This window comes from Armigeres subalbatus, unplaced genomic scaffold (genome assembly GCF_024139115.2).
Source record: "Armigeres subalbatus isolate Guangzhou_Male unplaced genomic scaffold, GZ_Asu_2 Contig245, whole genome shotgun sequence".
Lineage (NCBI taxonomy): Eukaryota > Metazoa > Arthropoda > Insecta > Diptera > Culicidae > Armigeres > Armigeres subalbatus.
This window is the reverse complement of record NW_026942982.1, coordinates 286,886-308,541: the sequence shown is the minus strand read 5'-3', so window position 1 is coordinate 308,541 and position 21,656 is coordinate 286,886. Positions and strand designations below refer to the sequence as shown.

The following is a 21,656-nucleotide window of genomic DNA, read 5'->3' as shown; positions in this document are numbered from 1 at the left end:
TGCCTATTGACGCTTTGAGTATTGCAAAAAGATTCTCTTCCAGCTATAGATCTCAAGTCCCTAACTCAAGGACAGTTTGGATGACCCAGAATATCTCAAAACTCTCTTACGATATCCCTTGGCCTCCTAGGAGGAGTAATTAATATAATTGAAAGCATATTGAAGCTTGAGTACTAGAAAAAAGATATCCTTGCAACTGTAGATCTTAAGTCCTCTCAAGAGGTCTTCTTTTTCTTCTTATTGGCGTTACATCCCCACACTGGGACAGAGCTGCCTTGCTGCTTAGTGTTCATTAAGCACTTCCACAGTTGTTAACTGCGAGGTTTCTAAGCCAAGTTACCATTTTTGCATTCGTATATCATGAGGTTAACACGATGATACTTTTATGCCCAGGGAAGTCGAGACAATTTCCAATCCGAAAATTGTCTAGACTGGTACCGGGAATCGAACCCAGCCACCCTCAGCCTGGTCTTGCTTTGTAGCCGCGCGTTTTACCGCACGGCTACGGAGGACACCTCCCAAGAGGTGTAATGGATATAAGTGAATGCCTATTGAAGCTTTGACTACTGAAAAAAGATTTTCTTCCAGCTGTAGATCTCAAGTCCCGAGCTCAAGGACAGTTTGGATGACCCAGATTATCTCTAAACTGTCTTACGATATGCGTTGACCTCCCAAGAGGTGTAATGGATATAAATGAATGCCTATTGAAGCTTTGAGTATTGAAAAAACATTTTCTTCCAGCTGTAGATCTCAGGTCCCGAACTCCAGGACAGTTTGGATGACCCAGAATACTCCAGAAACACATTGCGGTGTTTTACCACCTTCTATAACATCTAACTCGAATACTCGAATAAACAAAGAGTAACAAAAAACACTTTTTTGCAATTGTAGATTTCAAGTCCTGAACTCATGGATAGTTTGGATGGCCTAGGACGTCCAAGGAAGATTAAAAATAGTTTATTGTGTATCACGGTGTCTCTACGGATACGTTCGAAACAAAATCTTTTTTGAAACAGTAAAATTTGCTGCCAATATACCTTATATTGTATTGTCCATAACTTCACCAAGTTCATGACGTTCTTGGCTGCCGTAAGGCCGTTTTTGTCCATGCCTGATATTTTTCCCTGATAAGGGAGTTAATTTCAAGCCATTTTGCTGAAGAGACCGTTCACTTTTGTCCATCGTGCGATTTTATACATCCATTTTTCTGTTGGGGTCATATATGACCCCGTGGGCCTGAAAGGGTTAAAGGATCCTAGAACTTTGTCAAGCAGATCATTGTTCTAAATACAAAGTGTGAGGCATGAGAACTAAATTTAAAAAAATGTCACGGAATGTTATTACATTATTTTATAACTAATTTGGCTCTCACGCCGACAATTTTAGATTCAGAGCAATGACCTATTAGAAAATCCTTTAAGAACTACATGTTTATATAAATACCACAACTGTAAATAACTTGTGAAAAAAGTTGATAGAAAATTAGTCTCATGACATCGAAATGACATTTTCCATTTACTGGTTACAACTGGAACTTGACTTGCTTTTGAACTTAGTGTTTCATTAGCAATTAGCATTTCTACATATAGGGATGATCGGGGCAATATGGGCCACCTAAGGAAATCGTTCCGAAAAGCGCTTAAAAGCTTGAAAAATCATCATTCAAATGTAGTTGACTTGTACTAGGGAGTGTAACCTTTCATATTATGTCGATGAATGATGAAAAATGCGTTTGGAAATTGTTGGAATGCAGTTTTGAAAATGTATTGATTTTGATGTGTGTTCCCGACTATACGGGGCAATATGAGCCACCATTTGGGGCAGTATGGGCCACCCATCCAAAACTTTTTTGTGAGAGTGAAAAGTGTAATAATATGGAAGAATATGATATTCCTGCAACAATTTAGAGTATTCCATACCAAATAAAATTATTAAACCGCACCACAGTGGACCGAACCGATTTGCCACTCTGCACCGTTTGAACGGTCACATTTCATTTGATCAATGGTCATTTTTTGTGTTCCGATCGCAGTAATGCGGTGTTGTCATTTTTCCGTCATGAATCTAACATAGATGATAATATTCTTGTATTTGGCAACTGAAATTTGAACTTGTTCGCATATTAAGGCCTGATACCTTGCTCTGTGCAGGTATGCCCATATTGCTCCATAGAGACATGGTTTTGGAAAAAAATGTTTTATGATAAATTCAGATTTGTATCAGTACAAACATGTGTGCACAATATTCAATTATAATAGATCTTTTGATTGTGATGCATGTTTGACCTGTATTTTAATCAGTTTTGTGTATTTGTATTGTGTTATTTATAAACTTCAAACCTTATAATAATTTTGCCTATGCAGAGGAAATTTACATTTTCAAGTGTATTTTCATGTTCGAATTGAATTTTAATGCGGTTTTTACGTTGAGGCATATGTGGATCATTCTTTTAAAGATTGTATAACTTTTACATGATAAAACTTGTCAATAAGCTCAAAATGAGGGTGGCTCATATTGCCCCGCATGTTCATATTGCCCCTACTGCCCCTAATATGCCCAGTAGAGTGGCCCAGCCTAGTATGGGGAGAAAAAAGTCGTTGGATTCTACGGGGCACCCTCCAGGATTTTGCCTTTAGGTAAGAAAATCATTCTCTGAAAATTTCAGCCTGATCGGTTATTTCATAAGCTGGCGCAATTGATTTGAAGTTAATATGGGGGTTTCAGCTTGAGCAGCTTGAGCTGCTCGTAGTTGCTACTCCATTATGAAGTTAATATGGGGGTTGCAGCCGAAAAATATGGGAAAGGTGAGGTGTTACTATTTCGTACAGGAAATTGGATGGAAAAGCCCGATTGAGCCCAAATTTGCAGGAAATGAAGTTAACATGCCCATGAACAGTTCGACATAGAATTCTACTATTACTAAACTAGTTTATTTGTGGACGCAGTAGCGCCCGTGGCAAGTGTTTTTTTTATAACGAGTTAATCTAAATTTTCAACCTCTGTTGTCTGTGATTTTTTGCATCAAATACTGTGTATGGTTGTCTAAGGTTGTCACTGGTTTTGTTTTCTGCATCTGATAGTAAAAAAGAATTGAAGTGTCAAATATTTCATTTTTTGTGAGAATTACCCGCGTGCTGCGTCTGGTTGGCTAGTCACCGGACAGACAAACAGGGCTATTATATCGGCATCAACATTTCAAAAGGGCGTAACTGCTTTTGTAAACAAGAGCTTCTCACGTCTCTGGTGGGCTAATTTGTGCTCACCCACGCAATCCAGCACCATTACATGAAAGAAGAGGATTCGATGCTTCCTTCAGTGGTATTGGATTGCGCCGGTGGGCTCAAATTAACCCACCAGCGGCGTGAGAAGCTCGTGTTTACAAAAGCAGTTACGCCCTTTTGAAATGTTGATGCCGATATATGCGATATATAGTATAAACTTTAAATCAGTTTTGACTGATTTATTTGGAGTTGGGTTGAGCACTTAGAAGTTCATTAATTGCCATCAGAACATATGCATGCAATCAAAGGTGTCTGCGATGCGTGATTTCACGCGCACTGAAACATAAGTAACTGCTCGCGCGCCACAACACATATCGCAGCTACCTTCGATTACATGCGCTTGTTTTCAAGGCAATTAATGAATTTCAAAGTGCTCAACCAAACTCCAAATAAATCAGCTAAAAACTAATTTAAAGTTTATTTATTTATTTTTTTTTATTAGAGACTCTTTAAAATTTTATTCGAGTCTGTCAAGAGTTTACAGAGTTTATTGACACTGCTTAAATTACTACGTTGTATGACATCGTTCGTTTTCTCCTTGAGAGTTGTTGCAGCGATTTCATCTTCATCAAGGTGTTTCCATCTTCTTCTTCAAGGTTTCACTTTGGGGTCAAATCGCGTCGATCAGCGACATTTCTTTAAAGAACTCCAGTACTCTTTTGCTTGACTGTTGTCGTCGGCTAATGCTTCCCTCATGTTTGGTTGGAGTCCGATTTTCTTTCTTGCGTCGTCGTGGTGGTTACATTTTACGCACTTTGGTGGGTCTTCCTTTTCCAGTAAGTATGCATGTGTTAGCCGGGTGTGGCCTATTCGTAGTCTGCTGAGTATGACATCTTCTTTGCGATTTACTGTTAGCGCCTCTTTGAATGGTTTGGTAGTGTTTTTATCTCTCTAAGTTTGTTGTGGGGTGTTGAATTCCATTCGGATTCCCATTTTTTAGTCATACTATTTTTTAATGATGGTTTTATTTCGCGGTGATCAACTGTTTTCCGCGTAATTGTGCTCATCTCTAGCGCACTCTTTTGCTTCTTTGTCCGCTTTCTCATTTCCTGGGATGCCTATGTGACTAGGGACCCACATGAATGTTACCGATGTACCTTTCTTCCCTATGTTGGTGTACAGATGAACTATCTCGTCTTTCAAGCTGGTTCTGATTTTCTTCTTTTCTAGTGATGTGACAACACTTAAAGAATCGGTGCAAATAATATATGCGCCTACTCTTTCCTGGTTTGAAATCCAGTTTAGGGCCTCTATTATTGCAAGGCTCTCCACACTATAAATACTGAGTAGACTATGGGTTCGCTTGCGTATGATTCCTTCGTCGGTTACTATGCTGTATCCCGTTTAGAGTCGTTTTTTTGATCCGTCCGTGTATATCAGCTTGCAGAACTTATATTTGGTGTGGATTCTTTCAGCAAACAGTTTTTTAAGTTCATTTGGGTTTTTCCCGTTTCTACTAGCGGACATCATTGTTTTGTCTATTAGAATGTCTTTTCTTATCCATGGCGGAGTTTTTGGTATATTTAGGGATTTGCTTGCTGGTAGAGGAATTCCAATGTTTTCGATAATATTCTTGCTTCTTGTTCTGATATTGTTTGGCTCTGATGCTGGGCCTTGTTATTCCTGAGCTGTTGTTATTCTCTTCGTCTGCAGCACTATTTGTTAAAGCCTGTTCATTGTTTGGTTGCGAAGATAGCGAGTCTTTGACTGAAGAAACTTCTAAAACTTGGTATACCCGATTCGGCTTGTAGGCTTTCTATTGGGCTGGTTTGAAAAGCTCCTGTTATTATTCGCAGTCCTTGGTTATGTATGTATGCTCTCTAGCTGCTTCATTGTAGATTCACAGGTTGAGGAGATGATTGGCGCGCCGTACAGCATTTTCTCTAGTACTGCTGATTTGTATATTTTTGATAAAGTTTGCCGGTCTGCACCCCATTGTTTGGTGGTTGTGCAACGTAAAAACTGTATTCTTTGCTGGCATGCTGCCTTTATTTCTTCGATGTGTATTTTGAATGTTAGGTGTTGGTCTAGTGTTACTCCAAGACATTTATGACTGAGCTTGTACGGTATTATGTCGTTGTTAATTTTAAGGTTTATGTTGGCTTGTTTTTTTGATCTCGCTTTTTTGAATACTACGGTTGCACATTTTTCGGCTGAGATCTTGAATCCAGTGTGGGTTTCCCAAGCTTCAATTTTTTTCAAAGCAAGTTGCAGGTTTTTAGCTATTTTCTTCTGGTTACTGTCGCTGGAGATCAAAGCTACGTCATCTGCATAAAGTAAGACTTGGACGTTTGGTGGTAGGTCTGAGCATATGGTGTCTATAGCTATCAAGAACAGGGTCACGCTTTTAACTGATCCTTGACACAAACCATTTTCCATTAGCGTGTCGCGGGAGTATGTGCCGTTTACCTTAACTTTGAAGCTCCTTTTCATCAGCATTTGTTGAAGATATTTGATGAGGTTTCCTCCTATTTTCCATTCGCTTATTCTATTCAGAACTAATCTGCGCCAGGTTGTGTCGTAGGCTTTTTAATATCCAGAAAAACTGCTTGTGTTAGCCGTTTTTTATGCATTGCTTCTCTCACGATGTTGTCAAATATGGCCCAGATAATCGGTAGTAGATCTACCTTTCCTAAAGGCATACTGGTGTTGATTGATTAGATTTTTTCTTCTAAGATGAACATTAGCCTGTTGTTGATCATTCTTTCCATGATCTTTCCAAGACAACTGTTTAGGTAAATAGGTCTATAGTTTCCAGGGTTGTTTCTTTCCCCTTTTCCTTTGTAAATAGGTACTACGAATGATTTGGTCCAACTAACTGGATACATGGATTCATTCCACAACCAGTTGTATGTTTTCAGCAAGAGGTTCTTATATTCTACTGGCAAATGGGTGATCATGGCATAGTGTATGTTGTCTGGACCAGGAGATGACCCTTTTAATCCTTCCATTGCCTCTGCTAGTTCGTTTTTGGAGAATGGTGCGTTGTACTCTGCTGTATCCTCATTTCTTATTTCGAGAGGTGTTTGCTCGATCCTGTTCTTCAATGGTAAGGTACATTGGGGGAAGTGGAAAAGGAAAAATCGATAGTTCATGTTCACATTATTGCAAATCCAGTTTAAATGATCTAAATGCATTCAATCAAAATGGGCCATCAAAAACAGTCAATTTTGCACCAACTGTGCGGTAATTTATACAATTTTGGTCGCTTGAAATTTATGGAAACAGATTTTAAAATTAGGAGTTGTTTTTCCACTTACCCTAGTGGGATGGGGTAAGTGGAAAACCCATGTTGCCTTGACCTTCAATAGTGATGAGTAGTTACATATAACTAAAATCAATACTATAATTGCTCTGAGTATCTTTTGTGGAATAATTGCATTACCTTAACGGAAAAGATCCTCAAGCAATTCTCGTAATAGCTAGGGGAGGGCTGGTTTTGCCTTCTCGGACACTCAGTGTACGTAAAGTCTATATGTTCACCCCAAAGATGAACATTTTAAAGGAAAACTGGGACTTACAGGGTTATAAACTAATCAACTTAGTTTAACGAATTGAGATGATGTCTGTATGTGCGTATTTGTATGTATGTATGTGCGCAAAACACGTACAAAATTATCAGCTATTCTTAAGCACTTGTGCTTAACCGATTTGTTCGCAAAAAATTGCGTTCAACGGCGAAACTTGTTAGGAATAAAAATCAATGTGAATTATAGAATATATTTACCTATCAGTGCTATTTTTAACTTTCTTATATATTTTTTTTTCATATGTAAAACATGCGAAAGGAATCAGTACCGATAGGTGGATTAATCAGGCATTTTCTCATTTATATGAGTCCAATCACCACTGGAATCACAATGATAACAAAGAAGGAACATATCAAGATTCACAGCTATCGAAATAAACCCTGGAGGGAAGAAAAAAATTGCGTGATTAGAACATTATCCACTTTCCCCGCAGTGTTTGATACCTGGGGTAAGTGTAAAATCTTTGAATTATTTGCTTTCTTGGTACAAACCACTACCAATTGAATGGGATTAGTTTAATTGTATTATAATGGTCACCTGTGATATAAATTCACTTGAAAAAGGAACAATTGGAGCAAATAAGAATTAATTTTATGAATGCAAATATCAATTTTTCGCGAAACCTAAAATTACAGTTCAAGCACAGAGAAACAGACGTCTCACTTAGAACAAAATGCAATCAAAATCATCGTCACGAAAACATTATCCCCCAATGCTAAAATCACTGTGTGTGGTCAAGCGGGAACCAGATGGCGGTAGTGCGCAAACGTCAAACACAAGCAAAATCGATGGAAGCGCCATCGGTGGCCGATTGACCACCTACATAAAATTAAATTAGCCGTTAAAAAGGTGAACGATGGAACATGTGCTGAGTGAGACGTCTGTTTCTCTGTGGTTCAAGCGAAAACCGTGTTAGTGTATGTGTTATACAAATATCAACATAGTATTAGTGTGAGCATCAAAGTATAACATTGTATGATGCTATGATGTGGTAAAAACTGTAAAGAATGTACAATTCCAATTTTTCGAGTCGATTTTTACACTTACCCCCTTTTTCCACTTCCCCCAGTGTACCTTATAAAGTTTTGATTGTACTCTTTATCGCTTGATATTTTTCCAAAGTGGTCGGCTAGGCTGTTTGATATTTCCATGTTTGTGTTTATGAGTTGGCCATTACAGTTAATTTGTCTTATAGCTGATGATTGAATTTTCCTAAAATTGTTCCACATCTCTTTGGCAAGTTTAAGGACGTTGATTTTTTTGACGAATTCTTTCCAGGAGCTGGTTTTGGCTTCAGTGATGTTTTTTTGTACTCTGTCATTGGCATCTTGATATTCGTTTATTAGTTGTGGGCTTGGGAGTTTGTTCTTGTTGTTTTTGAATTTACGTAGAGCATTTCTTTTAGTTTCTACAGCTGGGGCTACTTCTTTGCTCCACCATGGCACACGTTTTCCAGCAGTTGTTGGTTTAGTTTTTGGAATTGATTGTTCTGCTGCTATAATTATTTGTTTAGTTATTTCTTCTACTTGATCGATGACGTCATTTTTCGTCTCAATGTTAATGTTATTTTGGAATTTTTCCCAATCCGCATCTTCTATTTTCCATCTTGGAATACGATCACTTGCTGGCGATTTTGACGGTGTCGACATAATTAGTGGAATATGATCACTTCCGTGTGAATCCTCACAGACGGTAAGTTCCAATATTCCCGCTAGTTGATTAGAGCAGAGGCAAATGTCGATGCAAGATCCGATTCCTGTGCCGCTGTTTATGTAGGTTTTCTCACCGTTGTTCAGAACTACCAGGTTCTTTTCGTTTATTATTGATTCTATTGTTGTACCTCTAGTGCTGATATTTTCCGATCCCCATAAGGGATGATGGGCATTTATGTCACCTACCAGGATGAAAAGGTTCAGGAATTTGTTCTATTAAAGCCATAATATCCTCTTTGTGATCTGTTCTCCCCGGAGGGAGGTATGCTGTTAGTAAGTTTGCGTTCAGTGGTGCTCCGATGTTAACTGCAATTGCTTCTAGATCTGTATCAATATCTATGATTTGACTATCGATGTCGTTTTTTACTGCGATTATTACACCGCCTGCTGCTCTTGCTCCATTTGTTCTTGGACGATGGTATATTGAATATCCTCTGATTTCTGATTGGTTGTCATTTTGGCACATAGTTTCTTGAAGGCAAATAGCTAATGTATTGTAAGTGCTTGCAAGGATGTTGAGGTCAGGCCTTCTTCCTCTTAAGCCTCTTACATTCCATGAAATTATATGGTGTTCACTGCTGATTGTACTTGAGTGGTCTTGTGTTGTTTGTGCTATTTTGTAATGCTTTTTGCAAAAGCTATTATTTTCTAGGATTTCATTTTCTCGTCATCGTCCGTCATCTGAGTTATTTTCTGGGTCTGTGGAAATATATCCTACTTCTTCGGTAACTGCTTTCATTTTGTTTCCTTTTTTCCTTGGAGGTGAACTTGGCTGCTTCTCTTGACTTCTTGTGTGCTTAGTTGGGTTCTTCTGTCCGCTATGGGAGGGTGCGTACAAATTTAATGTTGCTTGTAGTTTACTGTTGTCTTTTTTCAGACTTTCAAGTTCGTTCTCGGCTGCTTTTCTTCTTGTTTTCTCCTCTTTGTATACTGATACCAAATTATCAAACTTGTGCTTCAGTACTTTGAAGTTTCCCTCGATGGTTTCCTTCTTTTTCTCGTTTTCAGTGTGACCTTATCATTTCTTCTTCATATTCTTTCAACTTCACTTTGAACTGGTTTTTGAAACCATTTTTAAGCTTTTCTTCTAGGGTTTCCATTTCTTCGTTTAGTTGTTTCTTTTGGTCTGCGTAATTTTTCGAGTTTTGATCTTCTATCATTTTTCTGGCTTCCCTGATTGACACGTTTTTCTCCACTTTGACTTTTACTATTTCCTTTTCTCTTTTAAAGGCGGGGCATCCAATGAAGAACGCTCCGTGCTCGTTTCCACAATTTATACACTTTTCTCGGTTTTCACATTCTTCATGATAGTTATTTCCACATTTCCCGCACTTTTCTCACTTCAACAGTTTCTTCCAATGTGGCCAAACTTTAGGCACTTAAAGCAACGCATCGGATTTGGATACCATGGTCTTGTTTCCAGCACAGTATATCCAATTTTAACTTCTTTGGGGGTGTTTTCCTTTAAGCGTAAGAACGAAAACTCCCATCGGAGTTTTAACATTGTCGCGCATTTTCATCAACTGTTTGACTTCCGTAACTCTTTGGGAGGATAGGTTTTCCAGAAGCTCGTCGTCACTAACTTCCTTCAAGTTTCGGCAGACTATCACAATTTTGCATGAATTTAAAGTTTTGTGCTCGTACACTTTGACGGTAATTTCGTCACACAATTTTTCAATTTAGCCAGGTTTTTGCCTGGTGTTCGTTTCTCACCGTCACTAGGAATTATTCCATCCTTCGTTTTCTTTGCGCTGGTTCCGCTTCCACAGTAACTTTGGATTGTTTTTCCACAAGTATCAGGGACACTCCGTGAAATTTTTATCCTCTTCCATCCTTTCCATCACCATTATCATTTCTCTGGGGTTTCCCCAGAGGTTTTCCCCAGTCGGGGAAATTGGATGCACTCATCCGGCAAGTTGGTGTCGCCGGTGGCGCAGGGTTTTTTCAAGTTCAGAGCCCTATGTATGTTGTTTACGCTTCGGTCGACGGCACTAGTAATTGGTGATTCGACACTTTCACGGTCTCGGTCGGGGGTAATATGATACTTTCGCGATCGCGGTAGTTGGTTTAATTAATTGCCAGTAAGCGTCTATACTCGACCGGGGCAGAACTCGGACTGAATTTAAAGTTTATTTAATCATAGTAGAATTTAATGTCGAATTGTTCATTGGCATGTTTAGTTCATTTCCTGCAAATCTGGCCTCAATCGGGCTTTTCCAACCAATTTCCTGTACGAAATAGTAACAGAGGTGTATTGTCCCATATATTTCGGCTGAAACCCCCATATTAACTTCAAACCAATTGCGCCAGCTTATGCAATAACAGATCAGGCTGAAATTTTCAGAGAATGATTTTCTTACCCAAAGGCAAAATCCTAGGGGGTGCCCCGTAGAATCGGACGACTTTTTGTATCCTGGGCCAGTCTATTGCCCAGGGAGCCGAGAATATTCCCATCCAAAAACATCCTAAAGTCGGATCGAGAATTTAAGTCGCCATCTCCGGAGTGACTATGCTATACCTTTTCTCGCAAGGCTTACTGGAAATCCTCAATCATTTACATTGGCATAAGGCCTTTAACGTTTCTTATTCTTATGTACAATGTACATGCGACTGTTAGTATACATACTGTTAGTTTTCGTGATCGCGAAAACTGTTACATTGTCATTTTCAGGAGACAAAATCAAAATGTAGCGGGCTCCATGTCACCTGTCATATCACATGCAGTCATGATGAGAATGTTGCTTTGTCGCGTGACCTCTCTCAATAAAAATGAAAATCTCTCCCTTCCATCTAGTTAAGGAGATTAGAATTTTATTTGCGGTTTATAATTTCCTAGATTTCATTGGCAAATGAGCTACAATGACCTACTGTACTGCCTTCATACGCATATTTGTCCCATGTTTGCTGGAATTACCTATGTTCATGAGACAGTTATGCGTATAACGGCAGTGTAGTAAGCCTTTGAACAAATTCCTTCAAAAATTCATAAAAAAAAGTCATGACAAAATCTGTAGCATAACTTTAAAACAAATGTGTAGATGTTCTTACAGCAGAGTTGCTGCCGCAAACATTATTCGTTAATAAAATTCAATTCAAACGAAACACCAACTCGTACCTAATTTACATTCATGACCTGTGCTTATTGTCCGGTCGGCGAAAGTATCTGTCCGCTTCATACCGGTACTAGAGATCATGTATTCAAAGATATGCTAATGCAACCAACTTGAGCCAGTCGAACTCTGCCGACATCTGAGTCAATTGAGCATTTATCGTGCTTGAAAATTAAAAGGTGTAAAATAAAATTATTTCAATCTAATAAAATTATTTGAAATTTAATAACAATTTAAATCTAATCAATAAATAAAAAACTCTGATTAATATTTGTAGCAGTTGTGGTGTACTTGTGCCACGAAAGAAGGGCAAAGATGTTGTCCAACTTAAATTTATTTTTAAAAAAATGCACCGAGTTAACTATTGTTGGCGTGCATCAACTTAGAATTCGGAAGTCTGGACTTCTGAACTGAACTTTCTTCCGAAGTTTTATCTGTCAAACTAATTGATGCGTTGTTTAGCGCATCTTTAGCCGAATCCAGCGCACTACTTCCGAAGTTGGGAAAGTTGCCTGTAAGTTTGCGTGATTTTCAAATCATACGATTCTTTGCCTGCGCTTGTCGACCTTTCGGTGGTAATATTCCGTTATATTAGTGCACAGAAAGTTGCAATAAGGGGGGTCCCGTAGCGTAGTTGGCTACACGTTCGCCTTACAAGCGAATGGTCATGGGTTCGATTCCAAGCGAATGGTCATGGGTCATGGGTTCGATAAATTGTTCTTCTCGGAGGCATTCCTCCAACGTACCCGGATAAATTGCAACCGTGGGTGAATGGGTCAATGGGTGAGATGAACCAGCAACGACAACAACAATAAATAATGGAAAATCTAAAAATAGATTCTGTGTGGATTCTGGCAGCAGAATACCACAGTAGATCTCGGCACAGTAGCGTCTATACGACAGTATATACCGGGTAGAGCTATGGGAAATTATGGACGAGAACAGCTTCCCTGGTAAGCTTACCAGACCGTTCAAAGCAACGGTAGATGGTGTACAACACTTTCGGGCGAGGCCGAGTGTCCGAACCGGTGTAGATACTATCTGAAGCAACCATGGCCTGTAAGGACCTGGATCAGGTGGAAAGTGATTTCCCCATGGCGTCTCTTGACCCACGTACCTATCTCCGGTAGCAACCTATGTGTCCATCTTACCAGCACTGTAATTTTGCAGCACGTTTTAACGCCGGGCACTTCGAACCCCCCGTGGGGTGCTTGCTGGGGGCAGCAGGGACCATGTCCAAGGGCTTGACGACCCCTCCCCAGCTGTCTGCGAGTCAGGGAGAACTGCCTAGGGCGTGGTGGGATTTAGCAGTGGGCTCTGCTAAAATCCCTCCCAAAAAACCACAAGTGCCCGTAAGCGGACTCTATCAAAGCGACTGTGTGCCGCTTCAAAAGCACAAGCCCAGGGAGGGAGTGCCAACTGGCATGTGGAGTGTCCCTACTTCGGTAGGGTAGTGCGTGAGCTGCTTTGGCAGGGAGTGAGTGATCTGTTTGTGCTGAGGCAGGAGTGTCATAGCGAGTCGCCGCCGCTATGGCAGCCTCGAAGCGCAGCAGAAGTCTGAGTATGGACTGCACATGCTAAGGTAAGAGTGTCGTAGCGTTGCTACCGCTATCGACACCTCGAGGCATGGCAGTGGAGTGTTAGAATAAGTTGTGGAGTGTACCTAGGAAGGGAGGGTGGCGCGTGAGCTGCTTAGGCAGGGGGTGAGGGATCTGGTTGTGCTGAGGCAGGAGTGTCATAGCGTGTCTCCGCCGCTATTGTCACCTCAAAGCGCAGCAGAAGTCTGAGTATGGACTGCACATGCTGAGGCAGGAGTCGAGGTATCCCATCGACACCTCGAGGCATTGCAGTGGAGTGTTAGAGTGAGCACCTGAAAAGGGTCACGTGGAGCGAATGGTCTTTGGAGAAGCTGCGTCGGCGGCAGGGTAGCAGTGGGTTGTACCCACACACCTACAGTTGTGCACATGTGGTGCATGGGGAGTGTCCCTGCTTCGGCAGGGTAGCGTATGGTCTGCTTCGGCAGTGGTGTGATTGATCTGCTCGTGCTGAGGCAGCAGCAGAGTGTCGTAGCGCAATATCTGTAGGCCCAGGCAGTTACCGCTATTGACACCTCGAGGGCATGGCAGCGGAGCGTCCGGGAGAGCATCCAAGTAAGACTCAAATGGAGTGAATGGGGTGCGAGTCAGTCTCTCGTGGGACGAGTGCCTGTGTGAGCGATAATGAGCGAGTACGCTTAGTACTGCCGTCCCCCAGAAGTAGTACTGCGAGGTAGTTCCGGGGGAAACGATGGTGGAGCCCAGGGAGTTTAGTCGGTATTACCGGTATGGTCGAGTCCGACACTCCAGTACACTTCCGTGTGGTAGTTTGGCAACTACAATGCACGTGTACTGGGTTAGTGTGTAAATGCATTCTCCTTGTAAAAAAAAAAAAAAGGCCGAGTGTCCGAACCGGTGTAGATACTATCTGAAGCAACCATGGCCTGTAAGGACTTGGATCAGGTGAAAAGTGATTTCCCCATTGCGTCTCTTGACCCATGTACCTATCTCCGGTAGCAACCTATGTGTCCATCTTACCAGCACTGTAATTTTGCAGCACGTTTTAACGCCGGGCACTTCGAACCCCCCGTGGGGTGCTTGCTGGGGGCAGCAGGGACCATGTCCAAGGGCTTGACGACCCCTCCCCAGCTGTCTGCGAGTCAGGGAGAACTGCCTAGGGCGTGGTGGGATTTAGCAGTGGGCTCTGCTAAAATCCCTCCCAAAAAACCACAAGTGTCCGTAAGCAGACTCTATCAAAGCGACTGTGTGCCGCTTCAAAAGCACAAGCCCAGGGAGTGCCACTGGCACATCAGGGTTGATACCAGTAAGACCCTGATTATGGTATACTGGTTGCGTGTTATTGGACTTTGTATCTGGATATTGAAATATTGTGAACGCGAGGGCTGGTAGTCTGGTTATTCTATTCTCTTAGTAAGGCCGGGTGACACCGACCTGAAACGGCGAATGGGCTAATGGCCAGGCTGTCTTCCGTCCCCTAAAACCGTGGCGGGCCTTGTAGCACGCGGTACAATCCTGTGGCTCAGCTGGTAGCTGAGTGGGAGTAGGCTCCTTCCTGACTAGCGCTGATCTGGCTCTGAACACGAAAGTGTCAACCCTCGCATGGCCTCCCTGCATGCCGCAAGGTATGTATAGATAACCATGGGATCGCGAAGGCGACTACACCAGCAGGATTCGACAGCAGCCGCAAGGGGGACCCAACAGCAATGATCACATCAAAATCAAAAACTTCGAAGGAGGGAGGTGAGGCGAATGGCGACAAGGAGGCTGAATCGAAGATTCTCGAAGGAGGCTGAATCGAAGATTCGGCTCCTTACAGAGGGGAAGCAGCTGGCGGAGAGCCAGACTGCAGAGCTTCAACGGCGTATGGCAATTAGCGGAGCAACTCCTAAGCTAAGTAAGGTCACGCAGGAGGCGGACCCGAAAGTAGCTAAAAAAGCCTCGGTACGGACAGTCGAGAAGGTCCGAGTGGATAAGACCGAGAGGAAAATGGTACCTCCACCAAGGATGATACCAGAGGATCGCCGGGAGGAAGACCTGCCATGGACGGAGGTCGTGAATCCAAGAAAGGCGAAACGAAGTCGTCAGCAGGTCGCAAGGAGTGCGACCAAAGGTGCGGAGCAGGTCACTGCTAAGAAGGGTAGAGCCCGTGTGAAAAAGGGTGCGCCTTCCAATGGCAGTGACAAGCGGAAGGACAGAGGCGAAGCGATTATTGTCAAGACTGACGATAAAAGCTATGCCGATGTCCTAAAGACTATGAGAGGCACCGAGAAGCTCTCTAGTCTAGGAGGGGATGTCAACTGCATCCGAAGAACGCGAAAAGGCGAGATGATTCTCGTCTTGAAGCGAAATGCAACTCGGAAGGGTTTCGAGTATAAAAAGTTGATGGAGGAGGTCCTGGGTGACGGGATTCAGGTTAGAGCCCTGTGTCCAGTCTAGAACATCCAGTGCAAGTGTATGGATGAGATAACCGAAGCCGGAGATCTGGTAGACGCACTGAAGGAGCAGTGCAATGTCGAGATCCAGGAATCCGCGATTAGGTTACGCAAAGGCTTTGCGGGAATGCAGGTTGCCTCATTCCAAGTACCTATGGCCGAGGCCAAGAACTGAAGGTGGGCTGGTCGGTGTGCTCGTTGAGCACAAGCCAACCAATTCCGACCTGTTACAGGTGCCTTGGCCACGGTCATAAGCCCTATGACTGTAAGGAACCTGACCGTAGTAAGCTGTGCCGTAGGTGCGGAGCCGAAAACCACCAGGCTCGCACTTGCCAGGCTCCACCGAGATGTCTGATCTGTCCTCCGGGGGCAGACAACAGGCATCTCACCGGTGCTCAGGCCTGTCCGGCCTCTAGAAGGGTCCAGACATGCAAGTAACACAGCTAAACTTGAACCACTGCGAGGCGGCCCAACTGCTGCTACAACAGTCGGTTATCGAGTGTAAAGCTGATGTTGCCTTGCTGTCCGACCCATACCGCATCCCTGCTGGGAACGGCAGTTGGATTGCGGACAAGTCCGGTATGGTGGGAATTTGGACTTGTGGGCGATACCCCATCCAGAAGATAATATCTTCTCCCGACGATGAGGGTTTTGTCATAGCAAAGGTAACCGGAGTTTACTTTTGTAGATGCTACTGTCCTCCTAGATGGAGTATAGAGCAGTACCCTAGGATAGTTGATATTCTTGCGGCGAAACTAACAGTAGTTGTAGCAGGTGACTTCAATGCGTGGGCAGTGGACTGGGGTTCCCGGCCCACTAACGCTAGAGGTTATATCCTGCTAGAGTCACGAGCGGTATTGAACGTAGTTCTGCTGAACGATGGTCACGTGCCACCGACTGGGGAGACCTTTCAAGACGACTTTGAACAATCGCTCAGTTTTGTCGTCGTTCGCGAAGAATTTATACCGCTTATCAGTTAAATACGTTAACGTTTGTGATCGTCAAAGGATCCCGGCACAACGCGGCAGTCTCTGAATTCTCCACTTCCTTCTAAGAAACAAGATTTCAAGACCGTCTTGCCAAAGCGCGGTAAAAATAGAAGAAAGCTATAGGCTTCAGATATTCCTTCTAACTCTAACATTGGAAACAATTCTTCTCTTATCGAACTGAGCAGTCAGTTAGATTTGATTCATGACGAAATTGAGCAAATCGAATCTGCCTCTAGCCCAGGTGATTCGATTCCTGTGAAGAAGCAAAGAATTCCGCCAATTGTGGTGTCTGTTACCGTGTTTTCTGGCTTTCGGAATGAGTAACCTCCAGAGGTCGACCCTTCCTGGCAATCTGAAATGAAATCATATCCTCTGTCATATCTGAAATCAGTTACTGAGCAGAAAGTGATACATAAATAATCCATCCCAACAGAATACACGGAACTACGGAGTTTCTAGTGTAAATACATTGTCAAGAACTAATTATCGAATTATGTAGTAGTATTAAAAACTTCTTTCAGCAAAGAGAACAGACAACCTCACAGTACAAAAGCACAATGTGGTCTCGATCACGGTTCATACCCACGGCCCGACGACGTGCATTGACTCATGTTTTGTTGCTTTGCGTATCACTCCTGAATTAACCTGCGGGCAATATAGAAAATTGATTCCCCTTCAATTTGGTTAATAGGCACATTCTTCCTTGGCCATGGCTTTATACATTTGTTTGTTCTGATAGTGGCGCAACACGCAAACCACAGACGGAATGAGTCAATCAAAGTGATTCCCCTTAAAGGGGCGAGCTCTTCACGCCATACTACGATCTAACGGTTAGTTAGTATCAAGTGGGTGATAAAATGGTTAGTGGCTTGTTTATCCCTCGGTGGTTTCGCTATCAGTGAATGATCTAATTGTGGTATCTCCGAAACACCTGCTCCAATTTGTCAATGAACTTTGAATCATACCCAGCTAGACAGGCGAAGGGGATCGTTGTCGATAATATTGATAGCGCCGATGCAGCTGCTTGGTTTAAAACAGATAACAGTGTGATCCGGTCTTAACCAATTTATACTTTGTGAGTGATAACATCTTGCGTAATGGATTGTAGAATATAAACATTTAGGTGTACAAGATTAGGTGTCAAATGATTGTGTTAATCATTTTATTGTTTCGTTTTCTTGGTATTACATTGGATTTATGCCAAGTGTTTTTCCGTCATAGGTATGACGTTTGGGCATGGCTCATTTATTAATGAATCATGAGCGTGTTTTGGGTTAGAACAATAGCTTAAAAAATCGTTTTTATATAACCACTTGATTCCGTTTTTTTGTCTAATATCAGTATCTCAATTCATGGTTAAGTTAAGTTAAGTTCAACTAGAATGTCATAGTAAGCTTCCTTTTTCTCACTGTGTGCCACAAAAATAACCTTGTTGATTTATTTAATACATCATTTTCTTTATAACTTTCAAATGTTGTGCCCGATAATGATCAAATTCAGTAGTAAGTACAGTCCTTAGAGACAACAACGTCTGTTGGAACATAAAAAATCACAAGGTGTTACAACATTAAAGCACTCTGCTTTCAACATTATTTGCTTCTTTGTGCTTAAAACTTATCGATCCGCTAATTTCAGTTAACTAACTACCATCCTTTCATTTTCTTAATTCCAGGTTTACCCGTTGCTCGCACCATCTCGTCCACATGGCACCGTGTCAAATAGTAGGATTTGTATAATCGTAAAATTTTCTCACGCTTGAACAGACCCCACACTCCCTAGGTGACTAGCAGCGTAAGACTTGAGACTTCTCCTATCTGGGTGAGTATTTAACCGTAAGCGAAACTGGTAAATGAATACCAGCATATATGTATAGAAAGAGATAGTTATACTATTCGTACGTTGAATTGTTAATTTTCACAACGCTGCAACTTAAACTAGGCTGCAAGTTTTTCTCGTTTATTTTACTAGTATTTATGCATTGAATCGCACGCGAATTTTTGACGAGACCCTTTGCGACGACGCAGGATATTACTTTATGGTCGTTTGTATGTTTTATGAACTACTTTTTCCTCAAACACTCTTTGAATCACATAAGTATTTAATGGTAAGAATTGGAAGCGATCATGTGAAATTTTTGTTGTCAAAGCCATATTCAGTTTCACAACTTTCAAAGTTTGAACTTCGTATCTTAAACATGTGTAATCCTGGTGAACTACACAGACCTTTAGATAGTATAGAGCTAATGATAACGAATATAAATGTGCATAAATCAATGTTTATGAAACGTCCTACGAGGTCTTCTCGCTAGATATTAAACTGTACACGCAGCTAAATGATATCTACTGAATAAAAAAACAAACGATCTGCGCAAGATTCATTATGGGGACGGAAGAATCAAACCAACCAAAACCTGTTGCTTATGATAGTTTACTATATTTCAAAATGAATGAGCTGATTGTAATAAATAAGAAAGATGATTACTATTTGGACCACGTCCACTAACTAAGAAGGATTGTGTTTTGCATTCATAGAACAAGAAAAGAATATCTTTTTTGAGCATTTCTACTGAAATGTTAGTACATCATTCGGGACTGTGAGAGCGATATGTGATATAAAAGCTTTTTACCGTGTTATTTATTTGTTTTTGAAGTGAATAAGAAGTTAATATCCCTGAATTGAAGTGCTTCTGCCCGACCTGTTAAAAATGCGCCTCCCGGATAAATCCGGGATGCTGCGACTACTGCACTTCTTCTGAAATTCCAGCCCCTAGCATAGGCTAGTTCACCGACTTGCTGAGATCTACTTCTACGTTGTCTCGATCCCTCGGCGGTCGTGCCACAAACTTCCTTACTCTAATCCTCCTGACTCCCCCCAGCGTCGAGGATGGTCCACCAGTTCCGGTGAAGGGAACTTCCGCACTGATGGTGCCCCGACTACCGTCCGCAAATCTCGGACAATCGAATACCACGTGTTCAGGAGTCTCCTCTATGTTGATACACGCCGGGCAGAACGGCGAAGACGCATGGTCACACCGATGCAGTGTAACAAGTATCAGTGTGTTGTCCAAGATTGGTCAGATTTTACGCGTTTTGTATTCGTTTAAATTGAAAAAAAAGGAAAATAATCGTGGTTGTTAAGTGTAAAATGTCCCTGCTCCCACAAACCCTACGAACGCAGCCAGCACTACACTACCCCATGAAAGGACGACAGTGATACCGCTACTCACCACCAGGGACGCCGAGAAAGACATCGAATGGGCGGCCATGGGGGTGGCGAACTGGGTGGTCAGCATGTGGCGGAATTCATGGGCGACAGTAGGATCACGAAATGACTTATCATTAGCCTGGTGATAGTCGAGAAAAAAGGTTGATTAGAAGGTTATAGTTTTGGAAAAGCAGAGAAAAGTTATAGTCGGAAAATTTGAAAGAGTGAAAGTAGAAAAGAATGTTTGAAGTGGAAATCTGGACATCCAGGTAATTAACTACTACTCATTAGCTGAGACAAACCCCCAAGCTAGCCCCTGTTCGCTATGGGACCTTTAATCACCATCTTGTGTCCCTATTGTGCCACCAGGACCTCGCGGTTTTATTATTAAACGCCATCGCGGTTTTCCGCCGTTCTGAAACCCGATACCTGCCCTAGGAGAGTGTGTCCACCAAGTGCTCCATAAAACCAGGTTTTTCCCAGTACGTCCATGGACTGCTGAAGCCTCGAGTTCGTCACTACACTCGAGGGGTGCACGACACAGGCAGAGGGTCCACGAGAGGCTGCAGTCCGCCGAGAAGAAGCTGACATCCACCCCTGACCCAGTTGCAGAAACCGAAGAGTCTACAGGTAGCGGAGTAGCAGTGCGCGGGGCCCCGAAGAACAAAGAAGAAAGAGAAGTGAGGAAGTAAGGAAGAGAAAGGTAGGAGGTAGAAGTAAGGAAGCGGGAAGCGTCGTCCGGTGTTTGAGGACGGACGCGAGAATGAGGAAAGAAGTAGGACGTCAAGGAGAAAAATAAAGTGCACATAAATTAAAGTGGGAGTTTTTCATGAGACAACTCGAGTGTCTACTATCTACTATCGCGGAGTGTCACGAGCGTAGGGCCGACCCTGAGGCTTGTTGAAGGGGGTCTCACCAGTGCTGGGAGTAACACGGCCCTGGCCCCCAGTAAGTTACAGCAGATAGTGGTGGAAACAGCCATGTCCAGATAGGAACTATGTGAGGTAACCTCACCTCTCCATGCTCCCTATTCACTCACGTCGACACATTGGGGATGAGCCGGTGGGTCCACCTTCCCTTATCCGCATTGTCCCACTCCTGCTGCCAGGACTTCATCATAGAGTCCAGTCTCACCGTCTTCCTCACATTTCTGGTATCTCTCCGTTGATTCTATATCCTCTGTTAGGGTAGGGTTATGTAGATTGGAATCACCCCTGCGATAACGTAAACTGCCTCCGACGAAATGGTTTGGTACGCACTCGCGACTCAAACGGCCATTATACGAAACACGCTGGTCAACTTCCTGCGGTTACGTTTCGTCTTGAGCGCAGCTCCCCAGACTGGAACTCCATACCTCAGTATCGAGGATGATTCGGCATGATCCTTACAAACGCACGGACCATTTTAACCACCTTTTCGCAGGAATAGTCGATATGGGTGTTGAAATTGACCCGGTCGTCGATCATCACTCCTAGATGCCTGAAAGCTCATACATCTGCATCCGCTGGATCCTTTGGCAGTTGCTAATCAGCATCACTTCTGTTTTGTTGTGAGCAAGTTGCAGCTTGACTCCATTCATCCAGTTTTCAACCGCGTCGGCCGTTTCCGCCACCAGCATTTCTACTTCTTACAGCGACTATCCGGTTATCCAAAGGACGACATTGTTCGCGAATCCGAAGATCTTCACGCCTTTGGGCAACTTCAGTTTTAAAACACCGTTGTACATAATGTTCCACAGCGTTGGGCCCAGTATGAAACCTTGCGGAACACCCGCCTAACCCTAATCAACTTCTGTTCCGTTTCGTAAACCAGAATCCGGTTCTGGAAGTAATTCTTAAGGAT

The 21,656-nt window shown here is 42.6% G+C and overlaps 1 protein-coding gene across 1 annotated transcript in view; it reads left to right on the top strand.

The window, feature by feature from the left end:
• LOC134203815 (sphingolipid delta(4)-desaturase DES1-like) overlaps positions 1–19,119 on the top strand; it is a 28,105-nt gene extending 8,986 nt beyond the window's left edge. Inside the window, exon 2 of the mRNA XM_062678662.1 lies at positions 18,283–19,119. The gene's annotated coding sequence lies outside the window, so the exon portion shown is untranslated. The remainder of the gene's footprint in view (positions 1–18,282) is intronic.
• The last annotated feature ends 2,537 nt before the right edge of the window (positions 19,120–21,656 follow it).